The sequence below is a fragment of the Hemiscyllium ocellatum genome, chromosome 42, assembly GCF_020745735.1.
Source record: "Hemiscyllium ocellatum isolate sHemOce1 chromosome 42, sHemOce1.pat.X.cur, whole genome shotgun sequence".
NCBI lineage: Eukaryota > Metazoa > Chordata > Chondrichthyes > Orectolobiformes > Hemiscylliidae > Hemiscyllium > Hemiscyllium ocellatum.
In genome coordinates, this window is record NC_083442.1 from 37048267 (window position 1) to 37067821 (window position 19555).

Consider the following 19555-nt stretch of genomic DNA (forward strand, 5'->3'; position numbering starts at 1 on the left):
GTACATGGACACCAAGATCCCTCTGCTCATCCACACTACCAAGTAGCCTACCATTAGCCCAGTAATCCATCATCTTGTTACTCCTACCAAAGTGAATGACTTCACACTTAGCTACATTGAATTCCATTTGCCACCTTTCTGCCCAGCTCTGCAACTTATCTATATCCCGCTGTAACCTACCACTTCCTTCCTCACTATCCACAACTCCACCGACTTTTGTGTCATCCGCAAACTTGCTTACCCAGCTTTCAAGCCCTTCCTCTAGATCATTTATAAAGATAACAAAAAGCAATGGTCCCAAAACAGATCCTTGTGGTACACCGCTAGTAAGTGCACTCCAAGATGAACTTAGTCCATCAACTACTACCCTCTGTCTCCTTCCAGCCAGCCAATTCCTAATCCAAACCTCTAATGTATCCTCAATGCCATACCTCCGTAGTTTTAGCATTAGCCTACCATGGGGAACCTTATCGAACGCCTTACTAAAATCCATATACACAACATCTACTGCTTTACCCTCGTCCACTTCCTTAGTCACCTTCTCAAAGAACTCAATAAGGTTTGTGAGGCACGACCTGCCCTTCACAAAACCATGCTGGCTATCCTTGATCACGTTATTCCTATCCAGATGTTCATAAATCTTATCCCTTACCATTCTCTCTAAGACTTTGCCCACCACTGAAGTCAGACTCACTGGCCTATAGTTACTAGGGCTATCCCTACTCCCTTTCTTGAACAAGGGGACCACATTCGCTATCCTACAGTCCTCTGGTACTATTCCCATTGACAATGACGACATAAAAATCCAGGCCAATGGCTCTGCTATCTCCTCCCTAGCTTCCCATAGGATCCTAGGGTAAATGCCATCAGGCCCAGGAGACTTATCTATTTTCATCCTCTCCAATATTCCCAGAACCTCTTCCCTGCATATTTCCAGGCCATCCATTCTAATCATTTGTGACTCCATATTCACGTCAGCAACAGTGTCCTGTTCCTGAGTGACTACTGATGAAAGGTATTGATTTAGTGTCTCTCCAATCTCCTCCGCCTCCACACACAACTTCCCACTACTATCCTTGACTGGACCGATACCTACCCTAGTCATCCTTTTATTCCTGACATACCTATAGAAAGCCTTTGGGTTTTCCCTAATCCTACCAGCTAAAGACTTTTCATGTCCCCTTCTCGCTTCTCTTAGCTCTCTCTTTAGATTCTTCCTGGCTACCTTATAACTCTCTATCGCCCCAACTGAACCTTCACGCCTCATCTTTACATATGCCGCCTTCTTCCCTTTCACAAGGGATTCCAATTCCTTACTAAACCACGGCTGCCTCACAAGGCCCTTTACACCATGCCTGACTGGTACATACTTATCGAGGACACGTAGTAGCTGCTCCTTGAACAATCCCCACATCTCATTAGTGTTCTTCTCTTGAAGCCTGTTTTTCCAATCCACACATCCTAAGTCATGCCTCACTGCATCATAATTTCCCTGCCCCCAGCTATAACTCTTGCCCTGCGGCGCACACTTATCCCTCTCCATCACTAAAGTAAAAGTCACCGAGTTGTGGTCACTGTCCCCGAAGTGCTCACCTACCTCCAAGTCTAACACCTGGCCTGGTTCATTACCTAGAACCAAATCCAGTATAGCCTCACCTCTTGTTGGCCTGTCTACATATTGTGTCAGGAAACCCTCCTGCACACATTGGACAAACACCGACCCATCTAATGAACTCGAGCTATAGCTCTCCCAGTCAATATCTGGGAAGTTAAAGTCTCCCATAACAACCACCCTGCTACCTTCACTCTTTTCCTGAATCATCCTCGCAATATTATCCTCTACTTCTCTAGGACTATTAGGAGGCCTGTAGAAAACACCTAACAGGGTGACCTCACCTTTCCTATTTCTAACCTCAGCCCAAACTACCTCAGATGGCAAGCCCTCTTCCATCGTCCATTCCACTGCTGTAATACTATCTTTGACAAGTAATGCCACACCTCCCCCTTTTTTACCCCCATGTCTGATCCTACTAAAACATTTAAACCCTGGAACCTGCAACAGCCATTCTTGTCCCTGTTCTACCCACGTCTCTGTAATGGCCACAACATCGAAGCCCCAGGTACCAACCCACGCTGCAAGTTCACCTACCTTATTTCTTATACTTCTGGCATTGAAGTATACACACTTCAATCCACCCTTCTGTTTACAGGCACCCTCCTTCGAGATCGCTGCATTATTCATAACCTCCCTACACTCAAGGTCCTGTACCCTAAAGCTACAGTCCAGGTTCCCATGCCCCGGCGGAGTTAGTTTAAACCCTCCCAAAGAGCACTAGCAAACCTCCCCCCAAGGATACTGGTGCCCCTCAGGTTCAGGTGTAGACCATCCTTTTTATAGAGGTCCCACCTTCCCCAGAAAGAACCCCAGTTGTCCAGAAACCGGAATCCCTCCCTCCTGCACCATCCCTGTAGCCACGCATTCAACTGCTCTCTCTCCCTATTCCTCGACTCTCTATCACGTGGCACGGGTAACAAACCAGAGACTACAACTCTGTTTGTTCTAACTCTGAGCTTCCAACCTAGCTCCCTGAAAGCCTGTCTGACATCCTCACCCCTCTTCCTACCTATATCGTTGGTGCCAACGTGGACCACGATCTGGGGCTGCTCCCCCTCCCCCTTAAGGACCCGGAAAACACGATCACGTTTACCAAACGTGAGTCACTGTCGCCCCCACAAAACCGTCTGTCTGTACCCCTCACTATCGAGTCCCCAAGAACTATCGCTCTACCTTTCTCCACCCTTCCCTTCTGAGCAACGGGGCCAGGCTCCGTGCCAGAGGCCTGAACCTCGTTGCTTGCCCCTGGTAAGTCATCCCCCCCACAAGTATCCAAAACGGTATACTTGTTCTTGAGAGGAATGACCGCAGGGGGTCCCTGCACTGGCTTCCTCCTCCCACTCCCCCTCACTGTCACCCATCTATCTTGAACTTTCGGAGTAACTACTTCCCTAAAGCTCTGATCTATGACCCTCTCTGCCTCCCGAATGATCCGCAGTTCATCCAAATCCAGCTCCAGTTCCCTAACACGGGCTTGGAGGAGCTGGAGATGGGTGCACTTCTTGCAAGTGTACTCAGCAGGGACGCTAATGGCTTCCCTCACCTCATACATGTTGCAAGAGGAACATTGCACTGCCTGCACTGCCATCCCTCTAAAAAGCTAGCTTTCTTTAAAAAAAAACTAAATGTAAAGAAACCAAAACAAGCAAAACGCAGCACTTACCTGCTTGCCACAACGGGTCTTATTATTTAGGTTAGAGGAGGAGGGCGGGTGGGAGGCTCTTCTGCCGAAGTGCCTCGGGTTACTCGCCTGCGCGTTTAAATAGAGAAAAAACCCTACCCAGGTAACCTAGCAACACAAGCCTCCGGGTCTACCCGGCGTTTTTTAAAAAAAAACTTTTAAAATTTTTAGTTTAAAAAAGTTAAAAAAAGTTAAGTACTGGTACTTACAACTTAAAGAGGGGGTGGTGCCGGTGCAAAGAAAGAACACGTGGAGTGAGCAGACAAGAGAATTGCACCTTTGGAGAGCTAGCACAGACACACTGGACTGAACAGTTTTCTTCTGCATGTAAAAATTCTGTGATTCAAGTGCCTATCCTTTAGAAATCACCGGTATTTTCTGTTTCCAACACTCTTACAGACATTGAGTTCTAGGTCATGGCCATGTTTGATCAGAAGTGTGAAAGGATGATCTTCCTGAGCCTTCTCCTGAAATTCCTCACATCACGAACACTAGCCTTCAATGAATTCAGTTCAGTTCATGTTCTATCAATACTTGATTATATTGGATACAACAAAATCTGCAGTTCTCATCAGCATTCCTTCTGTCATACCAAAGTGCTGCATTGCAGACCCAGCTGTACCTCTACTTAGAACAAAAGAAACAGCAGGAGTAGATAAGAGGGTAAGGCAATCCGAACAAAAAGCCTGAGGCTGAGATTTAGAAGCCGTAGAAAGATGACCAAAAAATAAATTGTGAAAATAATGTGAAAATGTGTGAAAATAAATTGACCATAAATAGAAACACACTCAATCTCAGATTGTGAGATCATCTACCAAAACCTAAACACATGTCTTCTCGAGACTGAGAAAGGAGAAATTATATTGGGAGATAAGCAAGTAGCAAAGATGTTGAACAAATATTTTATGTTCATCTTCATAGCAGAAGAAACAAAAATCATACCTAGAATAATGGGAATCTAACAGCTGATGAGAGTGATCAAGGCTGTAAGATTAAGTCAGCAAAACTGGGGCTAGAGATTGCAAAGGAGATTGAGGGAAGGCCTTTTAGGGGCTTGAATAATAATGAAAAGTTTTGGTAAAATTGAGAAAAGTTGTTCCCATTTACTGATGGTGCAAGAACTAGCGGACACAGATTTAAGTTTTTGAACCTTAAGAAATACAAGGGGCTTGATGAAAAATCTTCTTATGTAATGAATGGCAATCACCAGTAACTGGCTGCCTACATAAGTTATGGAAGTTGAGATAATCAATGATATGATTAGGATTTGATGGGTTGAATGATCTCCTTCAATACCATAACATTGCTATGATGCAAATTCCACTATCCTGCCACTCTTATTAACTGAATTCTTAACCACCTTCAACAATTTTTGCCAATATACTCCCATATTCCTTTGCATTTGTAGTCCTTTTAGAATTGTCTCCTTTATTTTACGTCAGCCCTTTCATTCTCCTTCCTAAAATGTATCTTTTCACAGTTCTGTGATAAATGTATTTTCAATATTGAACTTAACAGTGCAGTACAGGCCTTTTGGCCCTTGCTGTTGTGCCAACCTGTGGAACCAATCTGAAGCCCATCTCTCCTACCCTATTCCATTTTCATCCATATATTTATCCAATGACCATTTAAATGCCCTTAAAGTTGCAGGCATGGTGTTCCACACCCCTACTACTGAGTAAAGAAGCTACCTCTAACATCTGTCCTATATCTACCACCCCTCAATTTAAAGCTATGTTCTCTCATGCTAGCCATGACCATCCGAGGAAAAAGGCTCTCACTGCCCTCCCTAACTAGCCCTCGGATTGATTGTCTTATATGTCTGCATTAAGTCACCTCTCAACCTTTTTCGCTGTAACAAAAACAGCCTCAAGTCCCTTAGCCTTTCTTCATAAGACCTTCCATACCAGGAAACAGCCTTGTAAATCTCCTCTGAACCCTTTCCAGAGTTTCCAAATCCTTCCTATAACGCAGTGACCAGAACTGTATGCAATATTCCAAGTGTGGCTGCACAAAGTTTTGTACAGCTGCAACATGACCTCGTGGCTCTGAAACTCAATCCCTCTACCAATGAAAGCTAACACACCATATGCCGCCTTAACAACCCTATCAACTTGGGTGGTAACTTTCAGGGATCTATGTGCATGCACACAGAGATCTCTCTGCTTATCCACACTACAAGAATTTTACTATTAGCCCAGTACTCTTTATCCTTGCACCTTCCACTGTGAATCACCTCACACTTTTCTTCATTAATCTCCATTTGCGACCCCTCAGCCCAGCTCTGCAACTTATCTATGTCCCTCTGTAACCTTCAACATCCTTCAGTACTATCCACAACTCCACTTAGCGTCATCTGCAAATTTACTAACCCATCCTTTTATGTACTCCTCTAGGTCATTTATAAAAATGACAAACAGCAGTGGCCCCAAAACAGATCCTTGCGGTACACCACTAGTAATTGAACTCCAGGATGAACATTTCCCATCAACCACCACCCTCTGTCTTCTTTCAGCTAGCTAAGTTCTGATCCAAACTGCTAAGTCACCCTCAATCCCATACCTCCGTATTTTGTACAATAGCCTACCACGGGGAACCTTATTAAACGTCTTACTGAAATCCGTATATACCATATTAACCGCTTTACCCTCATCCACCTGTTTGGCTGCCATCTCAAAGAATTCAATAAGCTTGTGAGGCACAACCTACCCTTCACAAAACTCTGTTGGCTATCCCCAAACAATATATTCCTTTATAGATGATTATAAATCCTATCTCTTCTCACCTTTTCCAACACTTCCCACAATAGAAGTAAGTCTCATTGGTCTATAATTACTATGGTTGTCTCTACTTCCCTTCTTGAACAAGGGGGCAACATTGCTATCCTCCAGTCTTCTGGCACTATTCCTGTAGACAATGATGACATAAAGATCAAAGCCAAAGGATCTGCAATCTCCTCCCTGGCTTCCCAGAGAATCCTAGGATAAATCCCATCCGGCCCAGGGGACTTATCTATTTTCACACTTTCCAAAATTGCTAACGCTTTCTCCTTGTGAGGTGTCTTCCCATTTCACCATCATGTTTCCTCTTGACGTTTATGCTTTCCTCATATTTCACAACAATTCCAGGTTTGTCAGCCACAGAATTTGACATTATGGCCAGTCATTAATTTCGGCAAAGTTAAGCAGTTAGCCGAGTCCAGTTCCTGAGGAATCCTTTAAATACTTACTTCAGTCTAAGATTCATTCATTTCGCAAAACTAATATCCAGGCTGCCACTATTCCTCAAGTTCCATCTGAACTCCGTCCCAGAGTATTGAAGGAAGTAACAGTAGAGATGGTGGATGCATTGATATTTATCTTTCATAATTCTACAGATTCTGGAAAGGTCTTGCTGACTGGAAGTTGGCAACCGAAACCTCACTATTTAAGAAAGGAGGAAGGGGAGTGGGGGTATTCAGGCTTATTAATTTGATGTCAGTATTAGTGTAAGTGACAATCTGTTATAAAAGATGTGATAACAGAACATTTAGTTTAAAAAAAATGGCCAAATTAGGCAGTATCAATATTGATGTATGAAGGGGAAATCATAATTGACAAACTTGGAGTTTTTTTGAGGATGTTGTTTGTGGCATAGAATCAATGGATTTGGTGTATTTGAATTTCTAGAAGTTTTCTGATGAGATTAGTAAATGAAATTAAGAGTGCCTGAGATTGCAGGGGAATATGCTTGTATTGAGGATTGATTAACAGACAGAAAGCAAAGAGCAGGAATACAGATAATTTTTCATGGAGACTTATTATTGAGGCATTGCAAGGATCAGTGCTAGGTCCATATCTGTACACAATCCATGTACATAATTTGGATGGGGGGGAGGGGGGACATGTTTATTTTACTTGCTATTTTCATTCAAATAAAAAGATTTTTAATAAATTTACAACAACAATAAACCAACAAAAAACACTGCTCTCTCTCTGTAATATAAAACACAAGAAACACTAATGCAAACACAACTATACTCATGTGCAAGGCAAACAAATCAAAGGCAATAAGTAAATAAATAAAACGGCTCAGCACAATGAAACATTAGCTCCCGCCCAAGAGCATTGAGTATTACACAAGAATTTATTCGACATTCTTCCTTCAAGAGCATCAAGTTCACTGAATCAGATCGTAATGGCTACACAAAAGCCCTAGTTAAGTTGACAGATAAATATATGTCCAGATAGTCCAAAAAGGGCTGCTATATCTTTTAAAAATCTTCAATTTCATGGTGTACCATATTTTGTAAGTAGGTCCAAAGGAATATATTCCATGATTAGCCTACACCAACCCAACGGACCCTGGGGTTTTCAGAGACCCAACACATCAAAATAGTTGTCCTCACAGAAAAAGTGAGAATATTAAAAAGTTTTTTCCCATGAGCGTCTAAAGGTAAATTGGGTAGGCCAAGGAGCAGAGAGTTGGGTCCCTCTTAACTTCAATCCCCAAGGTCCTCTCTCTTTCTCCTGCCACAGAACTCCAGTATGTACGGAGCCTGCAGCAACACCACAGTGAGAGTACTGATACTTATTTTACACTTAGGACATAATGAAGATGCCCCCACCTTAAATTTTGTGAGATGGTTTGGGGCCAAATGGGCCCGATGCAGAATCTTTAGCTGCATGGCATGCATCCTATTATAAGTTGAAATCTTTCTCGCATTTTCACAGATGTCCTCCCATGTCTCCAAAGAGATCTCATTCCCTAGCTCTCTCTCCCAGCCCCACAAAACCGCTCAATGTCTGCTGAAAGATCACACCCTAACATATGATAAAGCGTACTAATCAGGCGAGGATTTGAACACGAAACACCCTCTTTTCCATGACAGATCTGTAGGACTGGGTCAAAAACGTGGTCCCTTTTTGAATAAAATCCTTGACCTGAAAAAAAACGAAAAAGCTTTTTTTTTTCCACAAGTTTACGAAAGAAAACTAAAAAAAGACACCAAGTATAAACATAGATTTTGGTTAAGATTTAACTGCATATCAATCAAACAAGAAAACAGAAATACCAAGAGAAAAAAAGACAAAACTCAACTAACTACTCATCTAACTTATAACTAACCAGAGTGTATCATTAAAATTCTTACATTGTTCAAGAGAAAAACAAAAATCCAATGGATAACACACAAATTGAGCAGTGATATACATGCTCGGAATGTGTTAACATCAGACCACAACAAAACCTGTATTTATCCAAAACAGCCCGAGCATAGAGCATATAAAATTCACAAAAATAACAGCTCTTTAGTACATTCAGATGAATCATAAAATAAATTTCTAAATAGTAAAAAAAAGTATAAAGCATATTTAAATGGAGGTCTTCCCCCTTATTCCCAGGGGGCATCACTTCCTTTCCAAAAATCCCATCATAACCTCTCTCAACCAGTGCCCAACCCTTGATACAGGCACCCCACGATAGGATAAAGAAAATTCAAGTATATTACTGAACTAGAACTAACCGTGAGTACCCTATCCCCCGCCAACCCACACCAACACCTGGATATATTTGGTAATGTTAATACCATATATGAACATACATGACAATAAAATTACAGTCTCAGCAAATAATAATTAAATATATTAATACAAAATAACAGGGGAAATCAACCCCGCTCCCAGGGACAAAAGTAAAATAAGATAAGGTAGCCACCTTGCCCCCCCCCCCCATCTACATTAACTAGACCCCCTGGCTTAAAAAAGAGGGGGTGGGGAAAGGAAATCGCTAAGTAAAGTATCTCCCACCCCCGGGAGATAATAAACAGTAAGATAATGAAAGGAAAAAAAAAGGGGGGGGTAGACCAAGGTGGGGGTAGGGCAAAACAACATCAATTAACTCTTATAGTTTGTCTTAGAGAGTCCAAAAGTTCCTTGGCCTTCTCTGGTGATCCGAAGTTAAACAGGGACCCTTCATGGCTAAAGCGTAGTTAGCTGGGTAGCGCAAAGAATATTGAATGTTTAAATCCCTTTAAACACTTTGCTTCATCAAACACCTTCCTCTTTCGAACCAAAGCTGGGGAAAAGTCCTGAAATAACATAATCTTGGATTCTTTATGAGTCATGGCTTGTGGATCTTTCCCAAGATTTCTGGAGGCTTCCAAAAGCCTCTGCCTCACCTTCTAGCTCTGCAGCCGGAATAGGACTGGGCGGAGGTGTATTGTGACCCAGTAGGCCCATTCTACCCCTACCTGGCCTGATCCAGCCTTCAGATTCAATAACTGCGGAAGCCACTGTTCAAGGAACCTTGTAAGCTGGCCTCCTTCTTCCCGTTCGGGACGGCCCAGCAAACGAATATTTTTTCGACGACCTCAATTCTCGAGGTTGTCAATGTGGTTCTCTAAGGTCCAGACTTGCTGCTCAAGAGTCCGGACCTGATCCACGGCTGATTCTGCGATGGCCTCAGAGGTGGCGGCCTTTAGCTCTGCCCCTCCGGCTCGGCATTCAATTTCTTCGATGTCTCGGCTGTGCCTTTGTCGCGCGGCTGAGAATGATTTCCACTGACTTTGGGACTCTTCTATGAAAGCATCGATCTTCGCGTTGAGTTTGGAGATTATTTCCACGAGGCTCGCCACCATAGGTAAGTCCCCCGGGGTGGCTGCAGACGCCTCTGCAGCAGCTGGGGAGGGGGGGAGGGGCTGCTGCCTGCTGAGAACTGTATGCTCTTTTTCCCCTAGTCATTTTTACAGGAGACTGAACTGTATAAATTTAGTACAAACCACTAATTACATTAAATAAAAACTATTTTTAGTTGATTTGGTGAGTGGTGGGGAAGGGTGGCCCACTTTGCCTAGGTCTTGGGAGGAGCACTATAGACTCAGACTTGCTGAGTCGCCGCCATCTTGGATCTCCGAAAAAGCTTTCTGCTAGCTAAACCATACTTAACGAGTTATTTGGTCAAAGGAGATTATTTCACCTTCAAATAAATCACCCAAACAGGAGATTCCCCAAGCTGCCCAAAGCTTAAACTTGGGGTCCATCTTCCCTGGCTGAAAACCCGGCATACCAACTATAGGGGTAAGAAAAGACATTTTGGATAGGTTACCCTCACTCTGCCGCATTGCCCTCCATGCTTTGACAGTATTAATAATTATTGGACTTTGACAATGTTCTGTAATTGTCTTCATTTTATCTAAGAGCAACAGGCTAATGAGGGGTTACTTTGCCAGGGAGGCCTCAACATTAAGCCATATAGACGCCAGATCCTCCCAAGGCCAGTCACTAACAAAAGATAAAAGGGAACTTAGTTGATATCTTTTAAAATCCAGGAGGTACACTCCATCCAACCCATGGGGCAACTGCAATTTAGCCAGCTTAACAAGAAGCTGCCTACGGTGCCAGATAAAGGAACTAAATCAACCATTAACTCTCCAGAATGTTTGCCTAGGAAAAATTAAGGGGAGCATTCGTACAGAGTAAAGCAAACGGGGAAGAGCATTAATTTTAATAAGAGCTACTCGGCCTAGCCAGGACATTGGAAGCGCTTCCCATTGCTGAAGATCTTGCTTAATCCTGTCAAGGAAATGGACAAAATTGGCCTTAAACAACTGATCAAAGACAGAAGTAACAAAGATGCCTAAATAATGAAACCCCCGCGTGACCATTTAAAGGGGAACTGTGATCCACCATCCATATCAGGTATTCTCCTAAGACACCCCATAGGCATGGCCTCTAATTTTGAGAAATTAATCTTATACCCCAAAAAGGGGCCAAATAATTGATACATTGTATCAAATGGGGTTCCGAGACTACTGGATTTGACAAAAAGACAAGAACATCATCTGGTATAATGTAATCTTATGCGATTTTGATCCTGCTTCTGTGACAACTATATTAGGATCCCTATGGATAATCTCTGCTGGTGCCTCAATGTTAAAAGTAGTGGTGAGAGGGGACAGCCTTGCCGACTACTCCTACAGATATTAAAATTACCAGATCTTACATCATTGGTGAGGACTGCTGCCAGAGGGTCATTATAAAGGACACTTACCCATCTCAAAATTCTCCCCTAAATCAAATCATTCGAGGGTATAAAAAAGATATTCCTGATGAAGGGCTTTTACTCGAAACGTCAATTTGCCTTCTTGTCGGATGCTGTGCTTTTCCAGCACCACTCTAATCTTGATTAATCTCCAGCATCTGCAGTACCCACTTCTGCCTATTAAAAAGATATGGCCACTCAACCCGATCAAACGCCTTTTCTGCATCCAAGGAAATCACTAATCCCTGAACCAATTGCTGCTGACATGCTTGAATCGTATTCAGTAACTTCTGACATTATTGGAGGATCTATGGCCTTTTATAAAACCAAATCTGGTCGTCTTTAACAATGGAAGGCAGCTCAGTTTCCAATCCTAACGCAAGAATCTTGGATGAGATTTTAAAATCAGAATTTAAAAGTGAGATGGGCCTTTAAAGGGCCCATTCCTCTGAGGTCTACCCTTTAAGGAAAAGAGAAATATTAGCCCTCAAGGATAGCAGAAGGTGATCGTGGCTGTACGAGTGATTATACATATAAATATATTGTCACGGCCAATGTTAGATAAGTTCTTTGTAAAACTAGTTAGGAAGACCATCAGGGCCAGGCGCCTTCCCACTCTGCATCTACTTCACAGCCTCCTGTACATCTTGCACTGTTAAAGGGGCATTAAGGAACGACACCTGGAGGTAACACCAGGAAGATCCAGGTTCTTAAAGAAGGACTCCATCTTAGCCCATCCATCCTCACAATGTTAGGACTGGTGTAGTTCAAAATAAAATTTTGAAATGCAGCATTGATCTTTTAAGAGTCGCAAGTAACCATCACAGTCCCGTCCCTAATTGAGGTAATGGATTGGGGGGCACTCTTTCTTCTGACAAGATGTGCTGCATACCTGCCCGGCTTGTCACCATGCTCAAACAGTCTTTGTTTTGGAAAAGAAAGTTCCTTTCTTACTGTCTGTGTGAGCATGGACTTCAAGATGGACCGAAGAGCTGTAACCCACTACAGCTTAGCCATTGATGGCCTATCAAAATATGCCTTCTTCGCTTTCATTAACTGCGCTTGAAGCAGGCATTGCTGCTGCCCCTTCTGTCATTTCTGACTGGCAGATTAAAAAATAATTATCCCCCGGCATAAGCCTTTGCATCTCCCAAAGAATAGACGGGTTACTAGCCGTATCCAAATTGCGGGTTAAAAATATCTTAAGTTCATTGAATATTTCTTTAATGAACTTACTGTCCTTAAGAATAAAGGGATCCATTCGCCAGTGCTGAGAGCCTGTAACATTGCCATCAACCTCAATCTCTAAATATACTGCAGTGTGGTCAGAAATAGTAATATTTCCAATTGCACAAGATGTTACTGAATGCAAGAATAACGCAGGGGTTAGGTAAAGATCAATCCTAGTATGACAGTTGTGTAGATTAGAAAAAGTGTGAAGTCCCTACCCATGGGGTGGAGACACCTCCAGACATCCACCAATTCCAATTTCACACAAGTCCACTAGTTGCCTAGATTGTAAAGAAATGTTGAGGGGCCTCTAGATATTCTATCCACCATGGGATCCATAAGACAATTAAAGTCTCCTGCAAAAGGGCAATGTCCACCCTTTCCTTTCTAAGACTAGAAAGCACCTTTTTTCCCTCTTAACTGGCAAATGGCCCCCTTTAATGTTCCAGGTACACTATTTGAGGACACAATCAGCCATGACTCTATAACAACATTTGAACTCCAAAAAGGAAGATTTCGACTTATCAATTGCTGAGCATAAACAAAAAAAAGACTCATGAAGCCTAAAAAAAACCAAAACTACAACTAACATACCAGTAACTACGTATACAGAAAAATTAAAACTCTGTTGATTGTGTCATCCTCAATAATTGCCTTCCATCTATTTTTGTGTCTTCTGCAAATTTGGTGATAGTATATTTCACTTCAGTCAAAGTTATTAATAGAAATTATAAATGATTGTTGGCCTAGAACTGTTTGTCTGGCATTCCATTAGATTACAACCTTGCTTCAAACAAAGATAAAGGAGCTGAATACCGGAGGTGAGGTATGCATAACTGCACTTGAAGGCAAGGTCACATTTGCCTGATTGTAACATAAATAAGTATAAATGAAACAAGTATCAGTGGGAATCGGGGGAAATCTCAGTGCTGGTTGGAGTCATTCCTGACATAAAGGAAGGGAAGAAGTGATAGGTAAGGGAACCATGGTTTACAACAGAAATTGTATCTCTTGTTAAGAAGAAGAAAGAGGCTTATGTGTTGATGAGGCAAGATGGTACAGATGAGGCGATGGAGTGTTACAGATCAGCTAGAAAGGATTTAAAGAGAGAGTTAAGAAGAGCAAAGAGAGGACACAAGCAGTCTTCAGCAAATAGAATAAAGGAAAACCCTAAAGCTTTCTATAGATATGTGAGGTATAAAAGGATGATTAGGGTAGGAATTGGGCCAGTCAAAGACAAAAATGGGAAGTTGAATGTGGATCCTGTAGAGATCAGAGAGGTGCTAAATGAACATTTGTCATCGGTATTCACTCAGGAAAAGGAGAATATTGTAGAGGAGAAGAATTAGGTATGAGATATTAAGCTGGAAAGGATGGAGGTTAGTTAGGCATAGGTGTTATCAATTCTAGAAGGAGTGAAAGTAGACAAGTCCCCTGGGCCAGATGGGATTTATCCGAGGATTCTCTGGTAAGCTAGGGAGGAGATAGCAGAGCCTTTGGCTTTGATATATGAGTCATCATTGTCTACAGGTTTAGTTCCTAAGGACTGGAGGATTGCAAATGTTGTGCCCTTGTTCAAGAAGGGCAGCAGAGATGACCCAGGTGATTATAGACCAGTAAGCCTTACTTCTGTTGTAGGAAAGGTTTTGGAAAGGATTATGAGAGATAAGATTCATAATCATCTAGCAAGCAATAATTTGATTTCACATAGTCAACATGGTTTTGTCAAGGGCAGGTCATGTCTCACAAACCTCATTGAGTTTTATGAGAAGGTAACCAAACATGTAGATGAGGGTAGGGCAGTTGACGTGGTATGTTTGGACTTCAGTAAAGCCTTTGATAAAGTTCCACCTGGTAGGCTGATGGAGAAAATGCAGAGGCATGGAATTGAGGGTGATTTAGCAGTTTGGATTAGAAACTGGCTTTCTGGAAGAAGGCAACGAGTGGTGGTTGATGGAAAATATTCAGCCTGGAGTCCAGTTAGTAGTGATGTGCCACAAGGATTGTTTTGGGACCACTGCTGTTTGTCATTTTTATAAATGACTTAGATATCTGTCGTTGTTACCTTTTGTAATGACTGAAAGTGGGACCAGGCATAGGTGGATGGATTGTAAATTTGCAGACGACACTAAAGTCGGTGGAGTGGTGGACAGTTTGGAAGTATGTTACAGGTTGCAGGGGGACTTGGATAAACTGCAGAATTGGGCTGAGAGGTGGCAAATGAAGTTCAATGTAGCTGAATGTGAGGTGATGCACTTTGGGAAGAATAACAGGAAGGCAGAGTACTGGGTCAATGGAAAGATTCTTGGTAGTGTGGATATGCACAGGGATCTTGGAATCCATGTGCATAGATCCCTGAAAGTTGCCACCCAGGTGGATAGTACTGTTAAGAAGGAATACAGTGTGTTGGGTTTCATTGGTAGAGGGATTGAGTTCCAGAACTGCAATATCGTGCTGCAACTATATAAAACACTAGTGCGGCCACACTTGGAATATTGTGTACAGTTCTGGTTGCCCCATTATAGGAAGGATGTGGAAGCATCGGAAGAGGTGCAGAGGAGATTTACCAGGATGTTGCCTGGTCTGAAGGGAAGGTCTTATGAGGAAAGGCTGAGGCACTTGGGTCTGTTCTCATTGGAAAGAAGGAGGCTGGGAGGGGGGTGGATTTGATAGAGACATACAAGATAATCAGAGGATTAGATACAGTAGACAGTGAAAGGATGATGACGTCAGCTTGTACGAGAGGGCATAACTACAAATTGAGGGGTGATAGATTTAAGACAGATGTCCGAGACAAATTCTTTATGCAGAGAGTGGTAAGGGTGTGGAATGCCCAACCTGCTAAGGTAGTCAACTCAGCCATATTAGGGAGATTTAAACAATCCTTGGATAAGCCCATGGATGATTTTGGGATAGTGTAGGGGGACGAGCTGAGAATAGTTCACAGGACGGTGCAACGTCGAGGGCCGAAGGGCCAGTTCTGCGCTGTACTGTTCTATGGCTGTGGTTGTTGGAGCTCAGACATCTCAGCTCCAGGACATCTCTGCAGGAGTTCCTCAGGGCAGTGCCCTAGGCCCAACCATTTTCAGCTGCTTCATCATTGACCTTCCCTCCATCATGAGGTCAGAAATGGGGATGTTCGCTGATGATTGCATAATGTTCTGCATCATTCACGATTCCTCAGATACTGAAGCAGTCAATGTCAAAATGCAATATTATCTGGACAACATTCAGATTTGGAGTGACAAGTAGCAAGTAACATTTGTGCCACACAAATTCTAGGCAATGACTATCACCAATAAGATACAATCTAATCACCAGTCCTTGACACCAGTGGTATCACCGTTGCTAAATCTCCCACTGTCAACATCTTGTGGGTTACCATTGATCAAAAATTGAACTGGACTAGCCATATAATTACTGGGCTTCAAGATCAAGTCAGAGGCTAGGACCCCTACAGTGAGTAACTCACCTCCTGACTCCCACAGCCTGTTCACTGCTGACAAGACACAGATCAGAAGTATGATGGAATACTCCTCATTTGGATGTAGCTCCAGTAATACACAAGAAGCTTGATATCATCCAGGACAAAGCAGCCCAGTTGATTGGCACCACATTCACGACCATCCACTCCCTCTCACACGGATGTTTAGTAGCAGCAGTGTATACCATCTACAGTAGGGGTGGTGTGGTGGCTCACTGGTTAGCACTGCTTCTCATAGCACCAAGGACCTGGGTTTGATTCCTGCCTCGGGTGACTGTGTGGAGTTTGCACATTCTCCCTGTGTCTGCATGGGTTTCCTCTGGGTGCTCTGGTTTCCTCCCGCAATCCAAAGATATGCAGGTTAGGTGATTTGGCCATGCTAAATTACCCATAGTGTTCAGGAAGGTGTAGGTTTGGTGCATTAGTCAGGCGTAAATATAGAGTAATAGGGTAGGGGAATGGGTCTGGTTGGGATACCGGAGGGTCAGTGTGGACTTGTTGGGCCAAATGGCCTATTTCCACACTATGATTGCCTTCTATTAAAGAGGGTGTTTTTAGAATGGCAGACAGTTGGAATAGTTAACCAATCAATTATCTTTCCTAATATATGACTGTGCAGTACCTGGTCAAATGCCTTTTCGAAATCTACTACTACTACTGGTTTCCTTTATCTGTCCTGCTTGTTGAAATAACTTCAAAGAGGCCAGAATTCAGTCACCAAGTCATCCTTTATTTATACACAGTCCTTGACACTGATCTAGCTCCCTTTAAGCCAACTGTCAGAGTGAACAAGATATCTGAAACTCTTGTTTATTAATAAAATAGAAAAAAAAACAAAATACAGTTAACAATAAACTGAAAGCAGCAGTTCACAAAAGAAACTATGTTCTGGGAAAGGGGCAGCAAAGCCAAACCCCACTGTTCCACCAGTTTTCAGGGAAATGAGGACAAACTTCAGATCCCACTTTCAGTCATTTCAAAAGGTAACAACGACAAACAAAGATTATCCAGTCAAATGAGAAACAGTGCATAGACACAGACCCAACATAGCTTAAAAATAAAACTGACACTGGTCCACACCGTGTACATCCTTGGCTAGCCTTCCTGTAGGACAGTTGTCGGCCTTCTGGTCTCTGGCCGCCCTGCGTACTGACTGATCCTCCCTAGGCCACTTTTCTGGAGGCTGGTCATCGACCACCCAGCACCCAGTTGCTGTGCATTCTGACCGGACTGCCCTGGGTTGCTTTCCTAGGAGCTGGTTGCCGGCCTTCCACTCTTTGGCTGCCTGTCTATTGACTGACTGACTGACTTACACCCACCCCTCCCACCCCCAGCTCAGACATCGGCCACTGGCTCCCGGTCACCCCATGTACTAACCAAACTACCCCGACCTGCTTTCCTACAGTCAGACCATCAGCCTTCCAGTACCTGCTGCCCTGCATACTGACCCTTTCCCCTTGCCAGCATTCCTTTGGACTGGCCATTGGCTGTCTGGCTCCCAGCCTCCCTGAATATTGAGTGGTCCTACCCTGGTTGGCCTCCCTATGAGCTGCCTTCAGCGTCTGGCTCACCCTCCCCACGTACTGACCAACCTGCCCTACACTGGCTTTCATGTGAAGATGCTATCTTCTGGTCTCTGGCCGCCCTGCGTACTGACTGATCCTCCCTAGGCAACTTTCCTGAAGGCTGGTCATCAACCACCCAGTTGCTGTGTGAACTGACCGTACTGACTAGTCCACTCTGGACCACACTGAAAAACAAGTTACAAAACCCACATACAGTAACATAATTCACAATTTCCACACAGTGCAGCTTCCAGTACCCAGAGTCCACAACCATACGTCACAGGGGCTCTCGAAGGCACCAAATGCTCATCTCCCAGGTCCTCACCTACCACCCCACCAACCTCCATATACATCATATTATCCGTCGTCATTTCCGCCACCTCCAAACGGACCCCAACACCAGGGATATATTTCCCTCCCCTCCTCTATCAGCAGTCTGAAAAGACCACTCCCTCCGTGACTTCCTCATCAGGTCCACACCCCCCACCAACCCAACCTCCACTCCTGACATCTTCCCCTGCAACCGCAAGAAATGCAAAACTTGCGCCCACACCTCCCCTCTGACTTCCCTCCAAGGCCCCAAGGGATCCTTCCATATCTGCCACAAATTCACCTGCACCTCCACACACATCATTTGCTGCACCCGATGTGGCCTTCTCTATAGTGGGGAGACAGGCCGCCTTCGCTTGCGGAACGTTTCAGAGAACACCTCTGGGACATCTGGACCAACCAACCCAACCAACCAGTGGCTCAACACTTCAACTCCCCCTCCCACTCCACCAAGGACATGCAGGTCCTTGGACTCCTCCATGGCCAGACCATAGCAACAAGATGGCTGGAGGAAGAGTGCCTCATCTTCCGCCTAGGAACCCTCCAACCACAAGGGATGAACTCAGATTTCTCCAGTTTCCTCATTTCCCCTCCCCCCACCTTGTCTCAGTCCCAACCCTCGAACTCAGCACCACCTTCCTAACCTGCAATCTTCTTCCTGATCTCTTCGCCCCCACCCCCACCCCCACTCCGGGCTATCACCCTCACCTTGACCTCCTTCCACCTATCACATTTCCAACGCCTCTCCCCAAGTCCCTCCTCCCTACCTTTTATCTTAGCCTGCTGGACACACTTTCCTCATTCCTGAAGAAGGGCTCATGCCCAAAACATCGATTCTCCTGCTCCTTGGATGCTGCCTGACCTGCTGCGCTTTTCCAGCAACACATTTTCAGCTCAGCCATAGAGACCCAGGCCCACTCATAGGAACACAGTACATTGTAAAGGTGCAGTTAACTCACAGGGTCCACTCCCGAAAGCAGAAAATGCTCGCATCCCAGCACATACAGGTGTTCAGCCTTCACAGAGGGCCAGGCCCACCCACACAGGAACAGTTCATGTGGAAATGTGCATTTTCTCACAGGGGCTCTGTCCAAACCCAAAAAAAGTGAAAACCTGCAGAAAACCAGAGTTCAAGGGCTAAGCCTTGCCACAAAATCAGCATTGTCCTTTTCTCAAAAGAGAAAAAAATGAGTAGTTATCAAGCAAGTGAAACAACAGTTTCTTAATGAGAACTGAAGTACACCTGAAACACATTGACTGTGTAACTCAGGCAATTTAGAAATCAGTCCTCAAAAAAGGGATACCAGTTAGCAAACTGGCCATGTCGTACAGCCAGTTTAGGAATCCAGTTTCCCTCTTAAAAAAATAGAAACCAACACACTGGATGTGGCAGCCAGCTTAGAGTCAGTCCCCGATACAAATGGAGAGTCCTTGACACTGATCCAGCTCCCTCAGAGCCGGCTCTGAGTGAACAAGATGACATTCCTGTTTATATTTTATTGAACAGTACAAATTACAAACAGTTAACATTAACAGCTGTATACAAGAAACAGCAATTTACAGGGGAAACGGGCAGCAAAGCCAGACCTCAAACCCCACCGTACAATCAGTTCACAGGGAAACAAGGACAA

General features: G+C 43.8%; 1 protein-coding gene across 2 annotated transcripts in view; it reads left to right on the forward strand.

Moving 5' to 3' along the window:
* LOC132834679 (leucine-rich repeat-containing protein 49) overlaps nt 1-19555 on the forward strand; it is a 258355-nt gene that overhangs the window by 18255 nt on the left and 220545 nt on the right. The gene's annotated exons all lie outside the window — the stretch shown is intronic.